Raw genomic sequence first — 26,599 nt, forward strand, 5'->3', positions numbered from 1 at the left:
GTCAAGCTCACTGAGACGCCTATGCTTGCCCCGTCGTGTTGCGGTCGGGTTACCCAACTCCAGGGTGCCTCCAGTTTAGGAGCTTCCTATGTGGGCTGCGTGAATTGGCAGTCAAGGCTTGTTCTGTAGTGCCAGTAGGCCAAGCTCCCCCTGTAGGACTGTTGGGGTTCGGTAACTGCGGCTGCCTCGCGGCCTAGCTGTTCTCTCCTCTCCTGTGGGCCTTCTGGTCCACATCCTGGTTCCAGCACCGTCAGCTAGTTCCGGGCAGAGCCTTTGGCGCCTCCTCCTGGGTATCCGAGTTCCGCCAACGACAGGCGGTCCTTGGTAGTGCTTTTAAGCGTGGGCACCTACAGCTTAGTAACCGGGTTCCAGCACCGTCAGCTGGTCCTCAGTCGTGGCATTGGCTCTTGCACAGTTGGCCAACGCATCCGGGTTCCAGTACCGTCAGCTGGTTCTCGGCAGTGTCTTTTGCTCTTGTACCTTCTGCTCCCCATCCTGGTTCCAGTACCGTCAGCTGGTTCCGGGCAGAGCCTTTGGCTTAGGTGCCTCCTTCTGGGTATCCAAGTTCCACCAACGTCAGGCGGTACTTGGTAGTGCTTTTTAGCACGGGTACCTCCTGCTTAGTATCCGGGTTCCAGTAACGTCAGCTGGTCCTCGGTAGTTCCATTGGCTCTTTGACCTCCTGGTAGCCATCCGAGTTCCAGTTCCATCAGCTGGTTCTCGGCATTTTCTCAGCCTTCTTGTACCTTCTGCTACATTTCCAAGTTCAAGACCCTAAAGACGACGACCCAGAAGACCACCCCTAAGATGACGACGACGACGGCGGAGATGACGACGACGACGACGGCGGAGACGACGACCCTGGAGACGACGACCCTGGAGACGACGACATGGAAGACCGAGAAGCAGAAGAACAAGAGGCTGCAGAACAAAGAGCAGAAGAACATTAAGCATAACACTTAATATCAGAGCAAAAGATATTATCTCAATTATATGCAGAAGAAGACTAAGCAGTGTATGGGGGTGAGTCCGTTCCTCCTCGTGGTGCCCCTGGATAAAGCCTGATGCTGCAGGCCAAACTGAACGCGGACAAATGTAACTTTTGTGACAGGCAGAACGGAAGGTGTAATCTTCAAACTTTTATAGATAACAACTACGGCAATGCCTGTCACAAATGAGGATATGATGAAGAAGTAGAATAGGAAGAATAATAATAGTTGAATAAAATTAATATGAAGAATGTAATCCAAAAAAATAATAGGTAGAAGATGAAGAAGAAGATGAATAAGGTGAAGAAGAAGTTGATGTCAAAGATGCTGATGATGATGAAGATGAAAGTGTGGGAAAAGTAAAAAAAAAAGAAGGGGAAGGGCGTGGAATAGTGAAACATCAATATCGGACAAAATAAAAAAAAAAATTACATAGTCAATATCTTTGTCACTCCGAACGTCTTTAAAAAAAAAAATCATGCTTTTCTATTTGATTGGGCTAAACCTCTATGCCTTTAATGTCTCCGCCACCTCACCAAATACATCCTACATTATTCTTAGTTGTTTTCCTTCATGTAGAATGAACCTACAAGGAAAGAAAGGGTTTATTTTAATTCCGATATTTTGGTCCCATTGACTTGCATTGGGATCGGGTATCGGTATCGGTGATATCCGATATTTTTTGAATATCGGCCGATCCAATCCGATACCGATACTTTCCGATATCGGAAGGTATCGCTCAACACTAGTTACAGCAGAGCTTGTGCAGAGCTTTATAGCTCTTCAAATACTCTGCTTGACTCACCAGAACTATTACTCAAGGAGGAGAGCCCCTGCTGCCAGAAAACAGGAAGTAATTAGACTCTAAGGAGATTGAACAGCTATGAGATGTTCAAGAGACAAATTGAGAATACCTCTTTAACCCCTTAGTGACAGAACCAATTTGGTACTTACGATCATATAAAGGAAAAGTGCAATAAGGACCAGTAAGATAAAATAATCATATTAACACAAAATTTTATAAAAGGCTAATTCAATAATAAAACAGCTGAATCATGTAATGGCGCACGTTATAAAAATAGTACACAGAACCAATTATAGGCTCTTCCAACTCTATTCTTTGCTATACTGGCAGAATTACCTCATATTTTGACTTTTCCGTGGGACACTGTTGTATCCTTTATATTTCATTGCTATGCTAGAAGTTCTTCTAAAAATCTAGCTAAAAGATTGATATAGATGTGATGTTGTTTATTGCCGTGACTCTGAATATTTTCTCCCTGGCTGTATTAGGGCTCCTACTGTATTGAAGAAAGGACATTCAACTACTGTCTACACAATTATGTCAACCAATTTTTATGTTCGTCACCACCACTTTATTTTGATGTACGGTATTTGCATTTGTCACTTGTTTGACACATATTTCTTTTGTATATCTCCATAGTTTCTGATGAAGGTCTATACCCAGACTAACATAACCACATCCCTAACCCTAGCCCAACCATAACCTTAACCCTAGCCCAACCCTAACTCTAACTTTTGCCTAATCCTAACCCTAACTTTAGCCCAACTCACTTTAAACCTCTAACCCTAATTGAAAAATGGAAATAATTTTTTTTATTTTAGCATTTTTAGCTAAGGGGGTGTAAAAGGGGGGTTTGAATTACTATTTTTTGCATTTTTATCACTGTGATAGGGTCTATCACAGTGATCAAAATGAACCAATAGGAAAAATTTCCTACTGTTTGGGTGCCGGCTGGCAGATCTCAGCGGGTACACTGCGCATGCGCCCGACATTTTTTCCCAGAAGAAGATGCTGGCGGACTGGGGACTTCACAGGCGTTGCAGGTACAACGAAGGTACCAGGAGGGGGGATTGGGGGATTTAGTGCGATCACATCAGAGGAGAGATAAATTAAATGGAAAATAGGACATTCTTTGCGTCACCATTATACCATTAATAACGGCGATTGCAACACCGGGGTTAGTAAAAACTGAACCAAATCGTCTTCTCTGGGGTCTCCGCTACCCCAGGTAGCTGAGACACTGGGGAAATTTCGACTGTTGTTTTTCCTACTTCGGCACTGGTTAGACGCATTTCACATAAAATTGTGCAAATTTCTTTTGGCAGTGCAGGGGTTAATCAGACCTGCAGTATGATCACACTTTTAAGTCCACTCTCAAGACTATGCTCCAGCTCCCATAAGCCTCCTGCAATTGTGTCACATAAATCAAGATTGCTTTTCCTGGTGGGTTCTATGGAGGGCGTGACAAGTTTGTTGTTCTCAGGTATAAAGGCACAGATGATTGGCCTCGGGGAGACCAAAACATCCAACACCGCGGAGACACCATCACATGTTTCTCAACGCAGTGATTCCAGAACACTGCCCCCATCCCTTATGGGAAATATGCAGATGCAAGTAAAGAAGCTGCGGAGACACCATCACGTGTTTCTCGACGCAAGCAGTGAATAGCCAGGCCTTTCCCTGGGAAGGAACAACCACGGGAAGGGCAGCATCCTATGAAGGAAAGCCACCTATGCCAAGCATGGTATCCATCCACAGACAGCTGTTTCGGGGTTTTTGCCCCTCATCAGTGTGGAGTAGGAATCTGGCTATTAGGAGCAGTGCCTAGTAAAAAGGCTATAAAGGCACAGATGATTGGCCTCGGGGAGACCAAAACATCCAACACCGCGGAGACACCATCACGTGTTTCTCATTGCAGTGATTCCAGAACACTGTCCCCATCCCTTATGGGAAATATGCAGATGCAAGTAAAGAAGCTGCGGAGACACCATCACGTGTTTCTCGACGCAAGCAGTGAATAGCCAGGCCTTTCCCCGGGAAGGAACAACCACGGGAAGGGCAGCAACCTATGAAGGAAAGCCACCTATGCCAAGCATGGTATCCATCCACAGACACCTGTTGTTCTCAGGTAGGCCTGAAAACTATACTTCAGGTAGTGTCATTGTTCCTAAAGAAACGAGGAGCAATGGGTGGGGATAATAATTTTGATCATTCTGGGTGACCTCCAAGCATGGGCATTCTTTCATTAAACATATCCAAGAAAAACATAATGCCAACCCTGAAACATTAAGTTTTGCAGGAATTGAAAAAGTAGATTATCAGCAAACAAGGTGGTAACCACAATAAAATTTTATTAAAGCATGAGGCTCGCTGGATCCTAAAAACTAATGCGCAAGGTCCACTCGGTCTCAACAACAGGATTGATCTCTCAGTATTTTTATAAGATTATTGCTAAGACATCTTTTATAACATTATTATAATCTGCATTAGTTAGTAATTAATATGACTTGTATGTTCGAAGGTTATCTTTGTAATTTGCACTGCACATGTTATTTCTGCAAGGTCTTAACCCCTATAAATGACCTTTCTTTTGATTGCTTCACCTGGACTCGTAGAAGTGTAGGAGGGTGGTGCTGTAATGAACAGTAAGGAACACTCTGTTACTTTAAGAGACTGCACCCCCTTGTCTGGCGTGATGGAATGTTCTTCTCCTCCCGTGCAATAGACTGTATAATGAACTGGATTGTGCAGATGGCAGGGGTGGAGCCTGAACTGTGTGTGTGAGCTGAGGCTGCTACAGAAAGAACTTTGTGCTATTAGCTGCAAGAGAGAAGAACTGTGTCCTGATATAGTTGCAAGAGAGGACCCACCGCCTGTAACAGAGTGGATTTGTGAGATTGGACAGATTTTTCTGGGTGCAGTGAGGGTGGCTGTCCTGTGTTAGTTCGTGGAGCCACGAAGATACCGAGAGAGGGATTTACAGTTTCCAGGAGCACCTCGAGGACCCAGAAGCAAGGAGAAGAACAAGTCTCACGGACAGTCGTGCGCACCACTGTACTAGTCTGCTGGGGGCCTCTTGGGACTGGATCTGAGTCTCCAACATCACCGTGAGTTTGTTCTTTTTTTGTGAACATGTCAGGGCCTAGTGTAGGCTTCGATAGTCAGAACACGGCAGTCTTGTGGCCTGCTTAGTAAAGGCCAGGGAGGTTATACATAGAGTAGCATAATTCTTTGTTTATTGTTTGAATTTACTTTTGCAACATATTTTTAGTCTGTAACAGTTGGAGCACCGTGCTATTTTACGGACAAGCTAAAGAATATAACTCTTGCAAATTAATTGTTGCCATTGTATACCCCTGTTTGCATCTTCCTCATCCACTTCATTCCTTGCCTTCCAATAAAGCTACCCTTTGTTGTTTGCACCTCATCTTGTGTACAGTAGTCTTCCTGCACCATGGTGGTCCCGCGGCCATCGCTTCAGAAGCAAGCAATCGTGAAACGGATGTTGTCCATTCCCCTCCTCCCCCGCATGCCCCTGAATGTCCTCATGTCCGCTCTTCTGTCTGATGTGAATTAAAGACTGCTGGATATCTTTAAAGCTAGTGAGTGCTGCATTTGTTTTTCTGCATATTGGATTGGATTTTGTCCTTTTTTTGTGCCAAGCATCAATTCTAGCAGGAACTTGCCACTAGTTTCAGGTTTTGTGGATCTATTGTCTGAAATTAGTAGTGATTTGTGACCCTAGATGCCATTCATTTTTTACCTCTTTCATGTGGATTTGAACAAACGTGTATAGGAACAGAGCACAGGGTATTTCACTTACTAGTTCCTCATTATGGACACAGATGAAAATATGGATCCCTCTGAATCAGAGGCTGTCAAATTAGGACTATTAGCAGGTTCGGAGAATGTGGGGGAGTTTTTTGCAGATTGTAATTTGAAGGATGAATTACAGATTATCAGTACAAAACCACTTGAATTTAAAATTCAATATTTGGCTGAAAGAGAAATTTGTTTATTTTGGACCGTTAAATCATTAACCCCTTAAGCCCCGAGGGTGGTTTGCACATTAATGACCGGGCCAATTTTTACAATTCTGACCACTGTCCCTTTGTGAGGTTATAACTCTGGAACGTTTCAACGGATCTTGGTAATTCTGACATTGTTTTCTCGAGATATATTGTACTTCATGATACCAATTTATTCGATATAACGTGTGTTTATTTGTGAAAAAACGGAAATTTGGCAAAAATTTTGAAAATTTAGCAATTTTCCAACTTTGTTTTTATGCCCTTAAATCACAGAGATATGTCACACAAAATAATTAATAAGTAACGTTTCACACATGTCTACTTTACATCAGTACAATTTTGGAACCAAAATTTTTTTTTGTTAGGGAGTTATAAGGGTTAAAATTGACCAGCAATTTCTGATTTTTACAACACCAATATTTTTTAGGGACCACATCACATTTGAAGTCAATTTGAGGGGTCTATATGATAGAAAATAACCAAGTGTGACACCATTCTAAAAACTGCACCCCTCAAGGTGCTCAAAACCACATTCAAGAAGTTTATTAACTCTTCAGGTGTTTTACAGGAATTTTTGGAATGTTTAAATAAAAATGAACATTTAACTTTTTTTCACAAAAAATTTAATTCAGCTCCAATTTGTTTTATTTTACCAAGAGTAACAGGAGAAAATGGACCCCAAAAGTTGTTGTACAATTTGTCATGAGTACGCTGATATCCCATATTTGGGGGTATGGCAGAGCTCGGAAGGGAAGGAGCGCCATTTGACTTTTCATTGCAAAATTGACTGGAATTGATATGGGATGCCATGTCACGTTTGGAGAGTCCCTGATGTGCCTAAACATTGAAACCCCCCACAAGTGACACCACTTTGGAAAGTAGACCCCCTAAGGAACTTATCTATATGTGTGGTGAGCACTTTGACCCACCAAGTGCTTCACAGAAGTTTATAATGCAGAGCTGTAAAAATAAAAAATCATATTTTTTCACAAATATGATCATTTCGCCCCCAATTTTTTATTTTCCCAAGGGAAAGAGAAGAAATTGGACCCCAAAAGTTGTAGTCCAATTTGTCCTGAGTACGCTGATACCCGATATGTGGGGTAATCTACTGTTTGGGCGCATGGCAGAGCTCGGTAGGGAAGAAGCGCCATTTGACTTTTCAATGCAAAATTGACTGGAATTGAGATGGTACACCATGTCGCGTTTGGAGAGCCCCTGATGTGCCTAAACATTAAAACCCCCCACAAGTGACACCATTTTAGAAAGTAGATCCCCTAAGGAACTTATCTAGATGTGTTTTGGAAGCTTTGAACCCCCAAGTGTTTCACTACAGTTTATAACGCAGAGCCGTGAAAATAATTTTTTTTTCACAAAAATGATATTTTAGCTCCCATTTTTGAATTTTCACAAGGGTAACAGGATAAATTGGACCCCAAAAGTTGTTGTCCAATTTGTCCTGAGTATGCTGATGCCCCATATGTGGGGGGAACCACTGTTTGGGTGCATGGCAGAGCTTGGAAGGGAAGGAGCGCCATTTGGAATGCAGACTTAGATGGATTGGTCTGCAGGCATCACGTTGCATTTGGAGAGCCACTGATGTACCCAAAGAGTAGAAACCCCCCACAAGTGACCCCATATTGGAAACTAGACCTCCAAAGGAACTTATCTAGATGTGTTGTGAGAACTTTGAACCCCCAAGTGTTTCACTACAGTTTACAACACAGAGCCGTGAAAATAAAAAATCTTTTTTTTCCCACAAAAATGATTTTTAGCCCCCCAAATTTTTATTTTCCCAAGGGTAACAAGAAAACTTGGATGCCAGATGTTGTTGTCCAATTTGTCCCGAGTACGCTGATACCCCATATGTTGGGGTAAACCCCTGTTTGGGCGCACGGGAGAGCTCGGAAGGGAAGTAGCACTGTTTTACTTTTTCAATGCAGAATTGGCTGGAATTGAGATCGGATGCCATGTCACGTTTGGAGAGCCCCTGATGTGCCTAAACAATGGAAACCCCCAATTCTAACTGAAACCCTAATCCAAACACACCCCTAACCCTAATATCAACAGTAACCCTAACCACACCCCTAACCCTGACACACCCCTAACTCTAATCCAAACCCTAATCCCAACCGTAAATGTAATCCAAACCCTAACTTTAGCCCCAACCCTAACAATAACTTTAGCCCCAACCCTAATCCTAACTTTAGCCCCAACCCTAACCCTAACTTTAGCTCCAACCCTAACCCTAACTTTAGCCCCAACCCTAAACCTAACTTTATCTCCAACCCTAACCCTGACTTTAGCTCCAACCCTAGCCCCAACCCTAACCCTAGCCCTAGCACTAACCCTAGCCCTAACCTTAGCCCTGGGATAGTACATCATATGGGTTAAGGGGTTAAAATCATATATGGAATTCAACAGAGTACCGAGAGGCTTGCGAGTATATAAAGAGATTTCACAATTTCAAGAGGATACTATATTTCAGAAAAAAATGGGAAGAAGTTCAATATTAATCTATATATATAATTGTCTAAGGGATACTTCCGTCTGCCTGTCTGTCTGTCTTTAATGGAAATCCCGCATCGCTGATTGGTCTCGGCCGCCAGGCCACGACCAATCAGCGACGGTCGCAGCCCGGCCAAGAATTAGTCCCTCCCTTCTTCTGTCCAGTCAGTTCCTAGTGCCCGCTCCATACTCTCTTCCAGTCAGCGCTCACACAGGTTTAATGGCAGCGTTAACGGACTGCGTTATGCTGCGGTGTAACGCACTCCGTTAATGCTGCTATTAACCCTGTGTGACCAACTTTTTTACTATTGATGCTGCTTATGCAGCATCAATAGTTGAAAAATCTAATGTTAAAAATAATTTTAAAAAAACTGCTATTCTCACCTTCCGTCGTTCGCAAATGCGTGCACGGCTGCTGCCAGCTTCTGTTCCCAGAGATGCATTGCGAAATTACCCAGAAGACTTAGTGGTCTTGCGAGACTGCTAAGTCATCTGGGTAATTTTGCAATGCATCTCTGGGAACGGAAGCTGGCTGCAGCGGCGCACGCATGGGGACAACTTTGCTGGACGCTTTATATTTAAATTCTTTTTAACAGGGATATGATGCCCACACTGCTATGTACTACATGGGCTGTGTTATATACTGCGTGGCTACTATATACTACGTGGACTGTGTTATATACTGTGTGGCTGCTATATACTACATAGGCAGTGTTATATACCGCGTGGGCTGTGTTATATACTGCATGGGCTGTGCTATATATTACATGGGCTGTGTGATATACTGCATGTGCTGTGTTATATACTGTGTGGGCTGTGTAATATAATGCGTGGGCTGTGCTATATATTATGTGGGCTGTGTTATATACTGCATGGGCTGTGCTATATATTACGTGGGTTGTGTTATATACTGTGTGGCCTGTGTTATATGCTGCATGCATTGTGTTATATACTGTGTGGCCTGTGTTATATACTGCGTGGCCTGTGTTATATGCTGCATGCGTTGTGTTATATACTGTGTGGCCTGTGTTATATACTGCGTGGCCTGTGTTATATACTGCATGGCCTGTGCTATAGATTACGTGGCCTGTGTTATATACTGCGTGGCCTGTGCTATAGATTACGTGGGCTCTGTTATATACTGCATGGCTGCTATATACTACGTGGCTCCTACTGTATATACTACGTGGCCTGTGCTGTATACTATGTGGCTGCTATACATACATACATACATACAGTACATATTCTAGAATACCCGATGCATTAGAATCGGGCCACCATCTAATGTTCTATAATTTGGAACAGCTGGTAACTGAAAAGAATGAACAAGAATACAGCTTGCTGAGCGAACAATTAGAAAAAGCTTAATCAGAACTTCGGTCTCTTTTAACTGAAAGCCAATATACAAATTTCGGTAAGAAACGTGATAAAAAAAACTTGTCTTAATACAAGTAGAAACAAAACAAAAGAAGAAAGATAAATTCTTAAGATACAAAAATGATTAAGAAACAAATCATGCATTTTCCTGGAACAAAAAATGCCTTTGTCAGAATAGAAATCATAAATTTAAACCTAAAAAGCATAATTTTGATGGATGGACCACTGACTCTGATTCTAGTGCCACAGAAGATGACAGAAGTTAATGTGAATGATTCTCCAACCACTTCTGGTACAAATGTCCCTTTAGGAAGTAAACCAGAAGAGAGGGTAAAAATAACAGAGCAAGGGAAAAACGCAAGCAAGTTTCCTGGAGGAAATAATAACCCCGAAAGAACAATTCCAAGTACTTAATCTTGCTAAACGTCATTTCACTAAAGACCATATGAATATGTTAAAAAGAGGACTACATTTTTGTACTCCAGATCATTTTGATTATATTGACTTTAGAATTGAATTATTTAAGAGCACTAGGAAATTACATCTAAAAAAATATTTTGGAATGTTTCCACGTTCAGGAAACGCTGCATGTTTGACGCTGCGTAAAGCTGCAGCATCAAACACGCAGCATCCAGATGTAACAGCATAGTGGAGGGGATTTCATGAAATCCCATCTCCACTATGCGGTAAAACACACAGGTGGCAGACCCTCGTAAACGGACATGCGGTGCATCTTTTCAGAACGCAGCATGTCTGTTTACAATGCGGCGATGCTCCGTCGCCACGCCGTAAATTTATGATAGACTATCATTGGATGCGGTAAAACTGCATCTAATGATTAGTCACATGCGTAGAAACTGCCGTCCCGCCGACGAAAGTACCTCGTCCACTGCAGTTCTCGCAATAACTTATCTTATTGTGAGAACTGCCATGCACGTGATTGGGAGTTATCTCCGGTCACTAGTCTGATTCTCACAAACAGCTGATCAGCTGATTGTGAGAATGCTGTAGTGTAGGTGATCGCTGGAGATTTATCTCCAGTGAACATCTACAGGCTCTGCTATATCTGGATGTCAGGCATCCAGATGTAGCAGAGCCTAACTTGTCTAGACTGTGTGCACATACAACACACAACAAACACCATACAACATACACCATACAACATACACCATACAACATACACCATGCAACATACGACATGCAGCATGCGGCATTCAACATGCACCATGCGACATAAAACGTGCACCATGCAACATCCGTCATACAAACACGCGACATGCAACATGTGATATGCGACATACAACATGTGACATACAACATGCAACATGTGACATGTGACATACAATATGTGACATGCAACATGCAACATGCGACATACAACATGCACCATGTGACATACAACATGCAACATGCGACATGCAGCATGCGACATACAACATGTGACATATGACATACAATATGCGACATGCAACATGTGACATACAACATGCAACATGCAACATACAACATGCAACATGCGACATGCAGCATGCAACATGCGACATGCAGCGTGCAACATGTGACATGCAACATGTGACGTGTGACATGTGATGTGCAACATATGACATGCAACATGTCACATGCGTCATGCAGCATGCAACATGCTGCATGCGACGTGCAACATGCAACATACCACATGCGACATATGACATGCATTATGCGACATACCACATGCGACATGCAACATACGACATGCAACATACTACATACAACATGCAACATACTGTACATACATACAGAACATGCAACATTCATAACATACATACAGTACATACAATACATACATATAGACATACAGTACATTAAACATAGAGTCCATACTCACCATCACCTTGTCACCTTGATTCCCAAAGCTATTGTCACCTGTAACAAATAATAAAATAATAAACAAACAATATACTCCATGATCCGCAGATATCCAATTAAAATGAGTGTCCCATGACGATCTTCCGTGGAGTGCAGCCACATCAGCTGATATGACTGCTCTCCAGGGGCTCCAGGAATACAATGATGGAAGGTATCCTTTCACAATGTATTCCCCACAATGTATTCCTCAGCCCCTGTGAAAAAATAGTCCCTAGACTCACTTGTGGCACTGCTGTGTGGGAAAATACCCACACAGCTTTGCCATAAAGTGAGACTCTGAACTAAGGTAACCTCAGATACACTGCAGGAGCCATTGTCTCCTGTCAGTGTGTCACTGGAGGGCCTATAGAGTGGTGACATCACCCAATGTCACTGTTCTATAGGGGAGATCATCGTGGGACATTCGTTATTAATTGGACTATGGCGGAAAGTAGGTATACAGTTGGTTTATTATTTTTGCTTTTTTTGCAGGCGCTCAAGTATGGTAAGTATGGTGAAATTAAGAATAATAAAATACTTTTTTCTGGCTGTGTCTTTATTTTTTTACACTTTCACTTCAATAGGATTAGTAATGGATAGGTGTCTTATTGATGCCTCTCCATTATAAACCAGGCTTAATGTCACCTTATATTAGCAAGGTGACATTAACCCCTTATTGCCTCATATCCCACCGCTACAGGGTTGTGGGAAGAGAGGGGCTAAGTGCCGGAATTGGTGTATCTTACAGATGTGCCATTTCTGGGGTGGCTGCGGGCTGGTATTTGTAGCTGGGGGGCCAATATCCATGGCCCCTCTCTAGGCTATGAATTTCAGTCTGCAGCTGTCTGTGTAGCCTTTCTGGCTATAAAATATAGGGGGACCCCACATCATTTTTTGGGGCATACCCCTATTTTTATAGCCAGTAAAGGCTATGCAGACAGCTGCGGGCTGATATTCATAGCCTGAGAAGCTCCATGGGTATTAACCCCTTCCCAGGCTACATACATCAGTCCCCCAGGTGCTGGCTTTCCCTCTCTGGTGCAGAAAATTGCACGGGAGCCCACTTCATTTTTTTTACATTTTTTTTTAAATAAACATATTGCATTTAAGGCCGGCGTCAATACCCAGCACTGCCGCGGGCACTCGGGACCGGAGCGTTCAGCTGCATATAAATACATGCAGCCGCACACTCCGCTCCCAAGTGCTGGTGGCAGTGCCGGGTATTGAAGCGAGAGACTTGTGTGAGTTTCTTGCGAGTGTGACCCAGGCCTAATGCTGATTTCGTGTGTGTGTCTTTTTTTTTTAAGGCCAGGATCACACATGCGAGAAATTCGGACGAGTCTCGCATCTTAATACCCGACACTGGCGCCGGCACTTGGGAGTGGAGCATGCAGCTGCATAGAAATAAATGCAGCTGTACGCTCTGCTCCTGAGTGCCGGCGGCCGTGCCAGGTATTAAGATCCAAGACTCGACCGAGTTTCTCGCTTGTGTGATCCATCTATCATATCTAGCTACCGTATTCATCTATCCATCTATCATGTCAATCAATCATCTGTTTATCTATTATCTATCTAAATATTGTATCAATCTATCTATTATCTATCTATTATCTATCTATCTATCTATCGATATATCTATATACAGATAGATACATTTATAGATACTGTAGATATATCGATAGATAGATACTATAGATGGATACAATAGATAGATAGATACGATAGATGGATACAATAGATAGATAGATATGATAGATACAATAGATGGATACAATAGATAGATGTGATAGATAGATATCTATCGTATCTATCGTATCCATCTATCTATCTGTCATATCTATCTATCGTATCTATCTATTATCTATTTATCTATTATCTATCTATCAATATATCTATTGACATATCTATATTTAGATATATTTATAGATAGATATATCGGTAGATAATAGATATATATGTCAATAGATAGATACCATAGATAAATACGATAGATAGATCCTTAGATAGATATGATCGATAGATACGATAGATAGACAGATACGATAGATATGTATCGTATCTATGTATCTATTGTATCCATCTAACGTATCTATCTAGCTATCTATCTAGCTGTGTCTATATTCTTCAATGGACTATGTAAATGAAGAGGTTGGACAAGAAATGACATCACAATTCTTTTTTTTTGTATATCTTTATTGAGCTTACAAAAACACACACAAATCCGCATGAAAAACGCATCAAAAAACGCATGAAAAACGCAGGTGACCTGCCAACGACCTCTGGTGCAGATTTGGTGAAGATTTTACCTGCGTCAAATCCTGATCAAATCCTGATGCAATCCTGAACGTGGAAACATACCCTATGAGGTTAAGAACCCTGTTGCAATTGGCCCATTGGGCTTTATACTTAACTCCTTAATCCTATTGGACGTACTATCCGTCGAAGTGACCTGGGAATTAATTCCCAGTGACGGGATAGTGCGTCCAGCGTGATCAGCCGTGCTCACGGGGGGAGCGCGGCCGATCGCCGCCGGGTGTCAGCTGATTATTACAGCTGACATCCGGCACTATGTGCCAGGAGCAGTCACAGACCACTCCCGACACATTAACCCCCAGAACACTGCAATCAAACATGATCACAGCATTCCGGTGGCACAGGGAAGCATCACGCAGGGAGGGGGCTCCCTGCGTGCTTCCCTGAGACCCTCGGAGCAACGCGATGTGATCACGTTGCTCCGACGGTCTCCTACCTCCTCTTCCCTGTAGGCCCCGGATCCAAAATGGGCGCGGAGGGTCTCCGGGTCCTGCAGGTAGATGGCCTTCAAGCCACCCTGCAGCTGATCTGACACACTGCTTTGCAAAGTGTCAGATTAAGCAATCTGACACTATAGTATGATGTCTCCCCTGTGACAAAGTAAAAAAGAAAAAAAAAATTACATGTAAAAAAAAATTCCTAAATAAAAAAAAAAAGTATTGTTCCCAAAAAATACATTTCTTTATCTAAATTAAAAAACAATAAAAGTAGACACATTTAGTATCTCCGCGTCAGTAGCGACCCGACTTATAAAACTGTCCCACTAGTTAACCCCTTCAGTGAACACTGTAAAGAAAAAGGTGGCACAAAGCAACGCTTTATTATCATACTGCCAAACAAAAAGTGGAATAACACACGATCAAATAGACAGATATAAATAACCATGGTACCGCTGAAAACGTCTTCTTGTCCCACAAAAAATGAACCACCATACAGCATCATCAGCAAAAAATAAAAAAGTTATAGTCCTCCGAATAGAGCGATGCAAAAATAATTATTTTTATATAAAATAGTTTTTATTGTATAAAAGCGCCAAAACATAAAAAATGATATAAATGAGGTATCGCTGTAATCGTACTAACCCGAAGAATAAAACTGCTTTATCAATTTTACCAAAGGTTGAACGGTATTATTGCCCCCCAAAACAAATTCATGAATAGCTGTTTTTTGGTCACTATGCCTCACAAAAATCGACATAAAAAGCGATCAAAAAATGTCACGTGCCCGAAAATGGTACCAATAAAAACGTAAACTAGTCCTGCAAAAATCAAGACCTCATATGACTCTGTGGACCAAAATGTGAAAAAATTATAGCTCTCAAAATGTGGAAATGCAAAAACTATTTTTTGCAATAAAAAGCGTTTGTTAGTGCGTGACGGCTGCCAATCATAAAAATCTGCTAAGAAACCTGCTATAAAAGTAAATCATACCAGCTTCATCACCCCGATAGGGGAAAAAAATAAAATTCTAAAAAATGTATTTATTTCCATTTAGAGTTAGGGTTGGGGCTAAAGATAAGGTTAGGGTTGGGGCTAAAGTTAGGGTTGGGGCTAAAGTTAGGATTAGGGCTACAGTTAGGTTTGGGGCTACAGTTAGGGTTAAGGTTGGGGCTAAAGTTAGGGTTGGGGCTAAAGTTAAGGTTAGTGTTGGGGCTAAAGTTAGGGTTAGAGTTGGGGCTAAAGTTAGGGTTAGGGTTGGGTTTGGGGCTAAAGTTAGGGTTTGGATTACATTTACGGTTGGAATTAGGAATGGGAATAGGGTTACGGGTGTGGTTAGAGTTATGGTTGGGATTAGGGTTAGGGGTGTGTTGGAGTTAGGGGTGTGGTTAGGGTTGAGATTAGGGTTAGGGGTGTGTTGGGGTTAGGGGTGTTGTTAGTATTTGGGCTAGGGGTATGTTCGGGTTAGGGGTTTGGTTAGGGTTATGGTTAGGGTTGGGATTAGGGTCAGGGGTGTGTTTGGGTTAGGGTCTCAGTTAGAATTTGGGGGTTTCCAAACGTGACATGGCATCCGATCTCAATTCCAGCCAATTTTACATTGAAAAAGTAAAACAGTGCTCCTTCCCTTCCAAGCTCTACTGTGCGCCCAAACAGGGGTTTACCCAACACATGGGGTATCAGCGTACTCAGGACAAATTGGAGAACAACGTTTGGTGTCCAATTTCTCCTGATACCCTTGGGAAAATACAAAACCGGGGGCTAAAAATAACTTTTGTGGAATTTTTTTTTTTTTCACGGCTCTGCTTTATAAACTGTAGTGAAACACTTGGGGGTTCAAAGTTTTCACAACACATCTAGATAAGTTCCTTGGGGGGCTAGTTTCCAATATGGGGTCACTTGGGAATGTTTCTACTGTTTAGGTTCATCAGGGGCTCTGCAAATGCAACGTGATGCCTGCAGACCAATCCATCTAAGTCTGCATTCTAAACGGCGCTCATTCGCTTCCGAGCTCTGCCAAGCGTCCAAATGGTTGTTACCCCCACATATGGGGTATTAGCGTACTCAGGACAAATTGTACAACAACGTTTGTGGTCCAATTTCTCCTGTTAACCTTGGGAAAATACAAAACTGCGGGCTAAAATATAATTTTTGTGGAAAAAAAAGATTTTTTATTTTCACAGCTCTGCATTATAAACTGTAGAGAAACACTTGGGGGTTCACAGTTCACACAACACATCTAGATAAGTTACTTAGGGGGTCTACTTTCCAAAATGCTGTCAGTTGGGGGGTTTCAATGTTTAAGCACATCAGGGGCTCTCCAAACACAACATGGCGTACCATTTCAATTCCAGTCAATTTTGCATTGAAAAGTCAAATAGCGCTCCTTCCCTTCCGAGCTCTGCCATGCTCCCAAACAGTGGTTTATCCCCACATATGGGGTATCAGCATACTCAGTACAAATTGCACAACAACTTTTGGGATCCAATTTCTTCTGATACCCTTGGGAAAATAAAAAATTTGGGGCAAAAAATAAATTTTTGTGAAAAAATATGATTTTTTATTTTTACGGCTCTACATTATAAACTTCTGTGAAGCCCTTGGTGGGTCAAAGTGCTCACCACACATCTAGATAAATTCCTTAGGGGGTCTACTTCCAAAATAGTGTCACTTGTGGGAGGTTTCAATGTTTAGGCACATCAGGGGCTCTCGAAACGCAACATGGTGTCCCATCTCAATTCCAGTCAATTTTGCAATGAAAAGTCAAATGGCGCTCCTTCCCTTCCGAGCTCTGCCATGCGCCCAAATAGTGGTTTACTCCCACATATGGGGTATCAGTGTACTCAGGAAATATTGTTGAACAACTTTAGCATCCAATTTCTCCTGTTATCATTGGTAAAATAAATCAAATTGGAGCTAAAATAAATTTTTTGTGAAAAAAAGTTACATGTTTTTTTTTAAACATTCCAAAAATTCCTGTGAAACACCTGAATGGTTAATAAACTTCTTGAATGTGGTTTTGAGCACCTTGAGGGGTTCAGTTTTTAGGATTATGTCACACTTGGCTATTTTCTATCATATAGACCCCTCAAAGTGACTTCAAATGTGTTGTGGTCCCTAACGAAAAATGGTGTTGCAAAAATAAGAAATTGCTGGTCAACTTTTAACCCTTATAACTCCCTAACAAAAAAAAATTGGTTCCAAAATTGTGCTGATGCAAAGTAGACATGTGGGAAATATTAAGTTTTCAGTATTTTTTGTGACATATCTTTGTGATTTAAGGGCATAGAAATTCAAATTTGGAAATTTGCTAAATTTTCAAAATTTTTGCCAAATTTCCATTTTTTTCACAATTGAACATAAGTAATATCAAAGTAATTTTACCAATCTCTTGAAGTACAATATGTCATGAGAAAACATTGTCAGAATCATCAGGCTACGTTGAAGTGTTCCAGAGTTATAACCTTATAAAGGGACAGTGGTCAGATTTGTAAAAATTGGCCCGGTCATTAACGTGCAAACCACCCTTGGGGTTTAAGGGGTTAATGATGATCCAAACTTAAATAGAGATGTATGTCTACTAATTAGTTTAACAGTACCTTTTTTTCTCCAAAACAAAACATTGGTACTACAGACTTGCATATACTCTTTACCTGAGGTGTCAAGTCCAACTGTATGTCACCAATATCTCCTGGAAATAATATTGATTTGTTCCAAGACATGGTAATTAAAGATGTAGAGGCTTTATTCTATCCTACACCAGAAAATTTTTTAAAAGATACAGAGATTAAGCATTAGAAGAAATAAGAAGTTGGAATGATATAATAATTAGTAGAGCCAATAAAGGCGGAAATATAGTGATACTGACAAAAGAGCTACTGGCAACGGCACCCTCTTCCCCCAATGGCTGCTAATCTGGGTCAACAACTGGGTCATCTATCACCTCCTCTTCAATTTCATGTGCACCTTCCTCTGTGTCACCGTTTAAGGTGCTATAGCGTTCGTAACGGGGCACCATAGTCTCATCAGGGTCAGATTCTGGCTCAGTACACTGCGAGGGCAATGTAGTGATCTGAGTCAATGGAACAGCATAATAATCTAGCTGTGGCTGTGCATCTGTGCACTTCATGGCCGATTCATCTTGTAATGGGCTTTTAACAATTTCCCTCTCTAACCCAGGCATGGTATGTGTAAAAAGCTCCATGGAGTAAACTGTAGTGTCGCCTGCTGCATCCTTTACTTTTGGTTTGGGTGAAGGACACAAGGAAGCGACTTGTTCCTGACCAGGAGCATCCACTGACGACTCGCTGCTTTTAGAATTCGAACCTTCTGAAGAGGAGGCAAAAGAGCTAGAGGCTGAGTCAGCAAGGAAAGCCAAAACTTTTTCCTGCTGCTCCGGCTTTAACCCCTTTACCCCCAAGGGTGGTTTGCACGTTAATGACCAGGCCAATGACGGATCCCAGTGATTCTGACATTGTTTTCTCGTGACATATTGTACTTCATGATAGTGGTAAAATTTATTTGATATTACCTACGTTTATTGTGAAAACAATGGAAATTTGGCAAAAATTTTGAAAATTTCACAATTTTCCAAATTTTAATTTTTATGCAATTAAATCACAGAGATATGTCACACAAAATTCTTAATACGTAACATTTCCCACATGTCTACTTTACAACAGCACAATTTTGGAACCAAAATTTTTTTTGTTAGGGAGTTATAAGGGTTAAAGTTGACCAGCAATTTCTCATTTTTACAACACCATTTTTTTTAGGGACCACATCTCATTTGAAGTCATTTTGAGGGGTCTATGTAATAGAAAATACCCAAGTGTGACACAATTCTTAAAACTGCACCCCTCAAGGTGCTCAAAACCACATTCAAGAAGTTTATTAACCCTTCAGGTGTTTCACAGGAATTTTTGGAATGTTTAAATAAAAATGAACATTTAACTTTTTTCACCAAAAATTTACTTCAGCTCCAATTTGTTTTATTTTACCAAGGGTAACAGGAGAAAATGGACCCCAAAAGTTGTTGTACAATTTGTCCTGAGTACGCTGATACCCCATATGTGGGGGTAAACCACTGTTTGGGCGCATGGGAGAGCTCGGAAGGGAAGGAGCGCCGTTTGACTTTTCAATGCAAAATTGACAGGAATTGAGATGGGATGCCATGTTGCGTTTGGAGAGCCACTGATGTGCCTAAACATTGAAACCCCCACGAGTGACACCATTTTGGAAAGTAGACCCCCTAAGGAACTTATCTAGAGGTGTGGTGAGAACTTTGACCCACCAAGTGCTTCACAGAAGTTTATAATGCAGAGCCGTAAAAATAAAACAAAAATTTTTTCCCACAAAAATTATTTTTAGCCCCCAGTTTTGTATTTTCCTGAGGGTAACAGGAGAAATTGTACCCCAAATGTTGTTGTCCAATTTGTCCTGAGTGTGCTGATACCCCATATTTGGGGGAGACCACCGTTTGGGTGCATGGGAGGGCTTGGAAGGGAAGGAGCGCTATTTGGAATGCAGACTTAGATGGAATGGTCTGCAGGCATCACATTGCGTTTGCAGGGCCCCTAATGTACCTAAACAGTAGAAACACCCAAGTGACAACATTTTGGATAGTAGACCCCCTAAGGAACTCATCTAGATGTGTTGTGAGAGCTTTGAACCCCCAAGTGTTCCACTAGTTTATAACGCAGAGCCGTGCAAATAAAAAAAAAAATTTTCCACAAAAATTTTTTTTAGCCCCCAGTTTTGTATTTTTCCAAGGGTAACAGGAGAAATTGGACCCTAAATATTGTTGTCTAATTTGTCCTGAGTACGCTGATACCCGATATGGTGGGAGGGGAACCACCGTTTGAGCGCATGGCAGAGCTCGGAAGGGAAGGAGCATCATTTGGAATGCAGACTTAGATGGATTGGTCTGTAGGCGTCACATTGCGTTTGCAGAGCCCCTAATGTACCTAAACAGTAGAAACCCCCACAAGTGACCCCATATTGGAAACTAGACCCCCCAAGGAACTTATCTAGATGTGTTGTGAGAACTTTGAACCCCCAAGTGTTTCACTACAGTTTATAACGCAGAGCCGTGAAAATAAAAAAAAAATTCCCCCAAAAATTATGTTTTAGCCCCCAGTTTTGTACTTTCCCGAGGGTAAGAGGAGAAATTGGACCCCAAAAGTTGTTGTCCAATTTGTCCTGAGTACGCTGATACCCCATATATTTTTTTTTTACACATGTGGAAATTTTTTTTTTACTTTTTCACTTTGTCCCAGGGGGGACATCACAGATCGCTGATCTGACAGTTTGCACAGCACTCTGCAATCTGACTTAGAGCACTGCAGGCTTACCAAGTGCCTGCTCAGAGCAGGCACTTGGTAAGCCACCTCCCACCCTGCAGGACCTGGATGCCGTGGCCATCTTGGATCCGTGGCCTGCAGCGAGGAAGGAGGTAGGAGACTCTCGGAGCAACGCGATCACATCGCGTTGCTGCGGGCGTCTCAGGGAAGCCCGCAGGTAGCCCCCTCCCTGTGCGATGCTTCCCTATACCGCCAGCACAATGCGATCATGTTTGGTCGCGGTCTGCTGGGGGTTAATGTGCCGGGGGCGGTCCGTGACTGCTCCTGGCACATAGTGCCGGATGTCAGCTGCGATAGGCAGCTGACACCCGGCCGCGATCGGCCGCGCTCCCCCCGTGGCTGGAAGATGTACGACAAACTAACAGAACTGTGATGTAGATCCACTTAGTGCCAAATTAAATCTCCCTTTTTTGGGGGGAGACTGCAACAAAACTCAGGCCTAGTGTATTGCACTACACAATGTAAGTGGCAGAACGTGGCTGGTGTTGTGAATTCTGTTGTCGGGCTCCCTCCTCTGGTCATGAATGGTACTTCGGCTGGTTCTGTCCATGGACTTCCTCTGGTGGGTGTTTCTGAGTTTCCTTCCACAGGTGACGAGGTTAATTGGTTAGCTGCTGCTCTATTTTACTCCACTTAGATCTTTGCTCCATGCCACCTGTCAATGTTCTAGTATTGGTCTAGTTCTCTCCTGGATCGTTCTTGTGACCTGTCTTCCCATCAGAAGCTAAGTTCCAGCTTGTATTTCTTTGGTTTGCTATTTTTTTGTCCAGCTTGCTATTTTAATTGTTGTCTTGCTTGCTGGAAGCTCTGGGACGCAGAGGGAGCGCCTCCGCACCGTGAGTCGGTGCGGAGGGTCTTTTTGCACCCTCTGCGTGGTCTTTTTGTAGGTTTTTGTGCTGACCGCAAAGTAACCTTTCCTATCCTCGGTCTGTTCAGTAAGTCGGGCCTCACTTTGCTAAATCTATTTCATCTCTATGTTTGTATTTTCATCTTTACTCACAGTCATTACATGTGGGGGGCTGCCTTTTCCTTTGGGGAATTTCTCTGAGGCAAGGTAGGCTTTATTTTTCTATATTCAGGGCTAGCTAGTTCCTTAGGCTGTGCCGAGTTGCATAGGGAGCGTTAGGCGCAATCCACGGCTATTTCTAGTGTGTTTGATAGGATTAGGGATTGCGGTCAGCAGATTTCCCACGTCCCAGAGCTCGTCCTTATTATCAGAAACTATCAGGTCATTCCGTGTGCTCTAAACCACTAGGCCCATTGTTGTCCTGACCACTAGGTCATAACAGGCTGGAAGATGTACGACAAACTAACAGAACTGTGATGTAGATCCACTTAGTGCCAATTTCAATCTCCCTTTTTTGGGGGGGGAGACTGCAACAAAACTCAGGCCCAGTGTATTACACTACACAATGTAAGTGGCAGAACATGGCTGGAAGATATATCAAAAAATACAAGGGCTGTAGTACAATTTCAATCTCCCTACAATGATCTCAGGACAAGTATGACATCAATAAAAAGGACTGCTGTACACAAAAGTGTGGACAAATAAACAAGATAACTGTGCAGAAAGGAACAACAGGATTTTTGCTTTTAAAAAAGCAGTTGGTTTGCACAGCGGCATACAAACAGCAATGCAGCTATCAGGGAGCCTTATAGGGCAGCCTAATAAGCTACAGAGTTGATGCACAAAAAATAAACTCCACTGTCCCTGCAAAGAAAAGGTGGTGTTGAACAGTGGAAATCGCTACAGCACAAGCAGTTTCATGGTTAATCTTCCCTCCCTAACTATATCCCTTCTTCTGATGAAGCTGCAGCAACCTCTCCCTATGCTAAGATCGGCAGAAGTAAGATGGCGGTCGGCGTGCATGCCCCTTTATAGCCCCTGTGACGCCGCAGAAAGCAAGCCAATCACTGTAATGCCCTTCTCTAAGATGGTGTGGCCGAGACCTATGTCATCACGCTGCCCACACTCTGCGTCCTCCTTCATTGGATGAGAAATGGCGCTGAAAGCGTCATAGGAAATGCGACTTTGGCGCGAAGATCGCCGACCTCATTGCCGATCCCAAACTAGGATCGGGTCGGGTTTCACGAAATCCGACTTTGCCGAAAGTCGGCAACTTTTGAATTTGTCCGATCCATTTCGCTCAACCTTAGTTAGAAGCACTTCCCCTTTGTAATATACGACTGCAGAGTTTATGCTCTCATGCACTGAGCACTGTTTGCCACTCCTATCTACTGTAGAAAATGAGTCCTGGCTAGTTCTTAATGTCAGAACTAACTTTTGCTGCATCGCTGGAGGTTGTTTTTGGTGGTTATTAGAGTAGGCAGTTGGTGGATTTATCTGTGACTGTGACTACTAATCCCCTCTTCCCTGAGTGGGAGAAGGGTACAGACTGAGGAAGGATTCAGGAGCTAAGACAAGGTATATGGCCCCAGCGCCTTCACCATCAGAAATAATCCAGGGAACAGTGCGAGCTACGGTACCCCTAGCATTAGGGACAGGAAAGGAGCCCCTGATCCCAGGACACCTCACAACAGAGTCTTAACAGCATGATTCTTCTAGGACTACAGGTTTCTTCCTTCTCCCACTTGCTCATAAATGTTGAGCTTCTGCTACAAGTTGCAGTGGAAACAGTATCAGGTAGGTCTTGCAGTATGATCAAACTTTTAAATCCACTCTCGAGACTATGCACCAGCTCCTATAAACCTCCTGCAATTGTGTCACGTGGGTTATCATGACAACCGTGAGCTGCAAAGGCCTCAAATACTGCCATGTTAGTTCTGTACATCTCAGTTATGTCTTGAGTAGTATCAGCAGTCAAATATTTTAGAATCAAGCACGGTAGGGGCCTTAAAAAATTAAGTAAAAATTTTAAACTTTTTAAAAAAGGAAAAAAATAGAAATATCTAAAAGTTTACATCTCCCCCTTTTTCCCATTTAACCCCTTAAACCCCGAAGCTTTTTTCAGTTTTGTGTTTTCGCTTTTCACTCCCCGCATTCCCAGAGCCATAACTTTTCATTTTTCCATCAATATGGACATGTCAGGGCTTATTTTTTGTGAGACGAGTTGTACGTTTGAACAACACCATTGGCTTTACTAAGTCATGTACTAGAAAATGGGAAAAAATTCCAAGTGCGGTGAAATTGCAAAAAAAGTTCAATCCCACACAAATTTTTTGTTTGGCTTTTTTTGCTAGGTTCACTAAATGCTAAAACTGACCTGACATTGTGATTCTCCAGATCATTATGAGTTCATAGACACCAAACATGTCTTTTTCATCTAAGTGGTGAAAAAAAATTCTAAACTTTGCAAAAAAAAAACATTGTGCAATTTTCCGTTGCCCACAGCATCTCCACTAATTGTGATCTCAGGTGTTGTTAGGGCTTATTTTTTGCGTGCCAAGCTGATGTTTTTAATGATACCATTTTGGTGCAGATACAATCTTTAAATCGCCTATTATTGCATTTTAAGGCAATGTCGTAGCGACCAAAAAATGTCATTCTGGCATTTTGACTTTTTTTCTCTCTACTCCGTTTAGACATCAGGTTAATCATTTTTTTACTGATAGATTGAGCGATTCTGAACACGGTGATGCCAAATACAGTATGTGTAGGTTAGATTTTTTATTGTTTTATTTTGAATGGGGTGAAAGGGGGTAATTTAAACTTTTATATATTTTTTTTTTTTTCATATTTTTAAAAACTTTTTTTTTCATTTTGGCATGCTTCAATAGCCTCCATAGGAGGCTAGAAGCTGCCATATCTCTAACACCCCTGCTACATAGAGGCAATGCTTAGATCGCCCCTGTGTAGCAAAATTACTGCATTGCTATGAGCACCGACCACTGGGTGGTGCTCATAGCAATCTGGCATCAACAACCATAGTGGTCTCAAGGAGACCTCTGGTTGTCATGCCGATGCACCGATGACCCCCGATGACGTGACGCATTTCTGGCTGCATGGTCGGAAGAGCTTGTTAAATGCCACTGTCAGAGTTTGACAGTAGCATTTAACTAGTTAAAAGGCTCAGGCAGATCGAGATTCTGCCTTTGCCTATTGCAGACACATGTCAGCTGTTCAAAACAGCTGACATGTACCGGCTTTGATGCGGGCTCACCACCGGAGCCCGCACCAAAGTGTGGGTTCTACCATCGGATGTACAACCCCTTGGCAAAAATTATGGAATTACTGGCCTTGGAGGATGTTCATTCAGATGTTTAATTTTGTAGAAAAAAAGCAGATCACAGACATGGCACAAAACTAAAGTCATTTCAAATGGCAACATTCTGGCTTTAAGAAGCACTAAGGCTACGTTCACATTAGCATTGCGCGCCGGTGCGTCGGCGGCGCAACGGCGACGCAACGCACGACGCACAAAAAAACGCGTGCAAACGCACGCAAAAACGCTGCGTTTTGCGACGCGTGCGTCGTTTTTTGACGAAAATCGGACGCACGAAAAATGCAACTTGTTGCATTTTCTTGCGTCCGACGCTAGCGTCGGAAACGACGCACGTGTCGGAAAACGCAACCAAAAAAACGCACGCGTCCCCCATGTTAAACACAGGGGCGCGTCGCCGCTTCGTCGCCGCTGCGTCGCCGACGCAACAGCGACGCACATTAGCGGAACGCTAATGTGAACGTAGCCTAAAAGAAATCAAGAACATAAAATGTTGTAGTCAGTAATGGTTACTTTTTTTAACCAAGCATTTGAGAAAAATTATGGAATCACTCAATTCTGAGGATCTGAGGAAAAAATTATGGAATCATAAAAAACAAACAAACAAAAAAACACTCCAAAACATCACCAGTATTTTGTTGCTTCACCTCTGGCTTTTAGAACAGCTTGCAGTCTCTGAGGCGTTGAGTTAATGAATGTCAAACAGTACTCTTCATCAATCTTGCTCCAACATTCTCTGATTGCTGTTGCCAGACCAGCTTTGCAGGTTGGAGCCTTGTCATGGACCATTTTCTTCAACTTCCACCAAAGATTTTCAATTGGATTGAGATCCGGACTATTTGCAGGCCATGACATTGACCTTATGTGTCTTTTTTCAAGGAATGTTTTCACAGTTTTTGCTCTATGGCAGGATGCATTATCATCTTGAAAATGATTTCATCATCCCCAAACATCCTTTCAATTGATGGGATAAGAAAAGTGTCCAAAATATCAACATAAACTTGTGCATTTATTGGAGATGTAATGACAGCCATCTCATCAGTGCCTTTACCTGACGTGCTATATCATTAATGACTGTGGAAATATGCATGGTCTCTTCAAGCAGTCATCTTTATAAATCTCATTGGAACGGCACCAAACAAAAGTTCCAGCATCATCACCTTGCCCAATGCAGATTCGTGATTCATCACTGAATATGACTTTCATCCAGTCATCCACAGTCCACGATTGCTTTTCCTTAGCCCATTGTAACCTTGTTTTTTTCTGTTTAGGTGTTAATGATGGCTTTCATTTAGCTTTTCTGTATGTAAATCCCATTTCCTTTAGGCGCTTTCTTACAGTTTGGTCACAGACATTGACTCCAGTTTCCACCCATTCGTTCCTCATTTGTTTTGTTTTGCATTTCCTGTTTTGGAGACAAATTGCTTTAAGTTTTCGGTCTTGCTGCTTTGATGTTTTCCTTGGTCTACCAGTACGTTTGCCTTTAACAACCTTCCCATGTGGTTTGTATTTGGTCCAGATTTTAGACACAGCTGACTGTGAACAAACAACATCTTTTGCAACATTGCGTGATGATTTACCCTCTTTTAAGAGTTTGATAATCCTCTCTTTTGTTTCATTTGACATCTCTAGTATTGGAGCCATGATTCATGTCAGTCCACTTGGTGCAACAGCTCTCCAAGTTGTAATCACTCCTTTTTAGATGCAGACTAATG

Source organism: Ranitomeya imitator, chromosome 1 (assembly GCF_032444005.1).
Source record: "Ranitomeya imitator isolate aRanImi1 chromosome 1, aRanImi1.pri, whole genome shotgun sequence".
Lineage (NCBI taxonomy): Eukaryota > Metazoa > Chordata > Amphibia > Anura > Dendrobatidae > Ranitomeya > Ranitomeya imitator.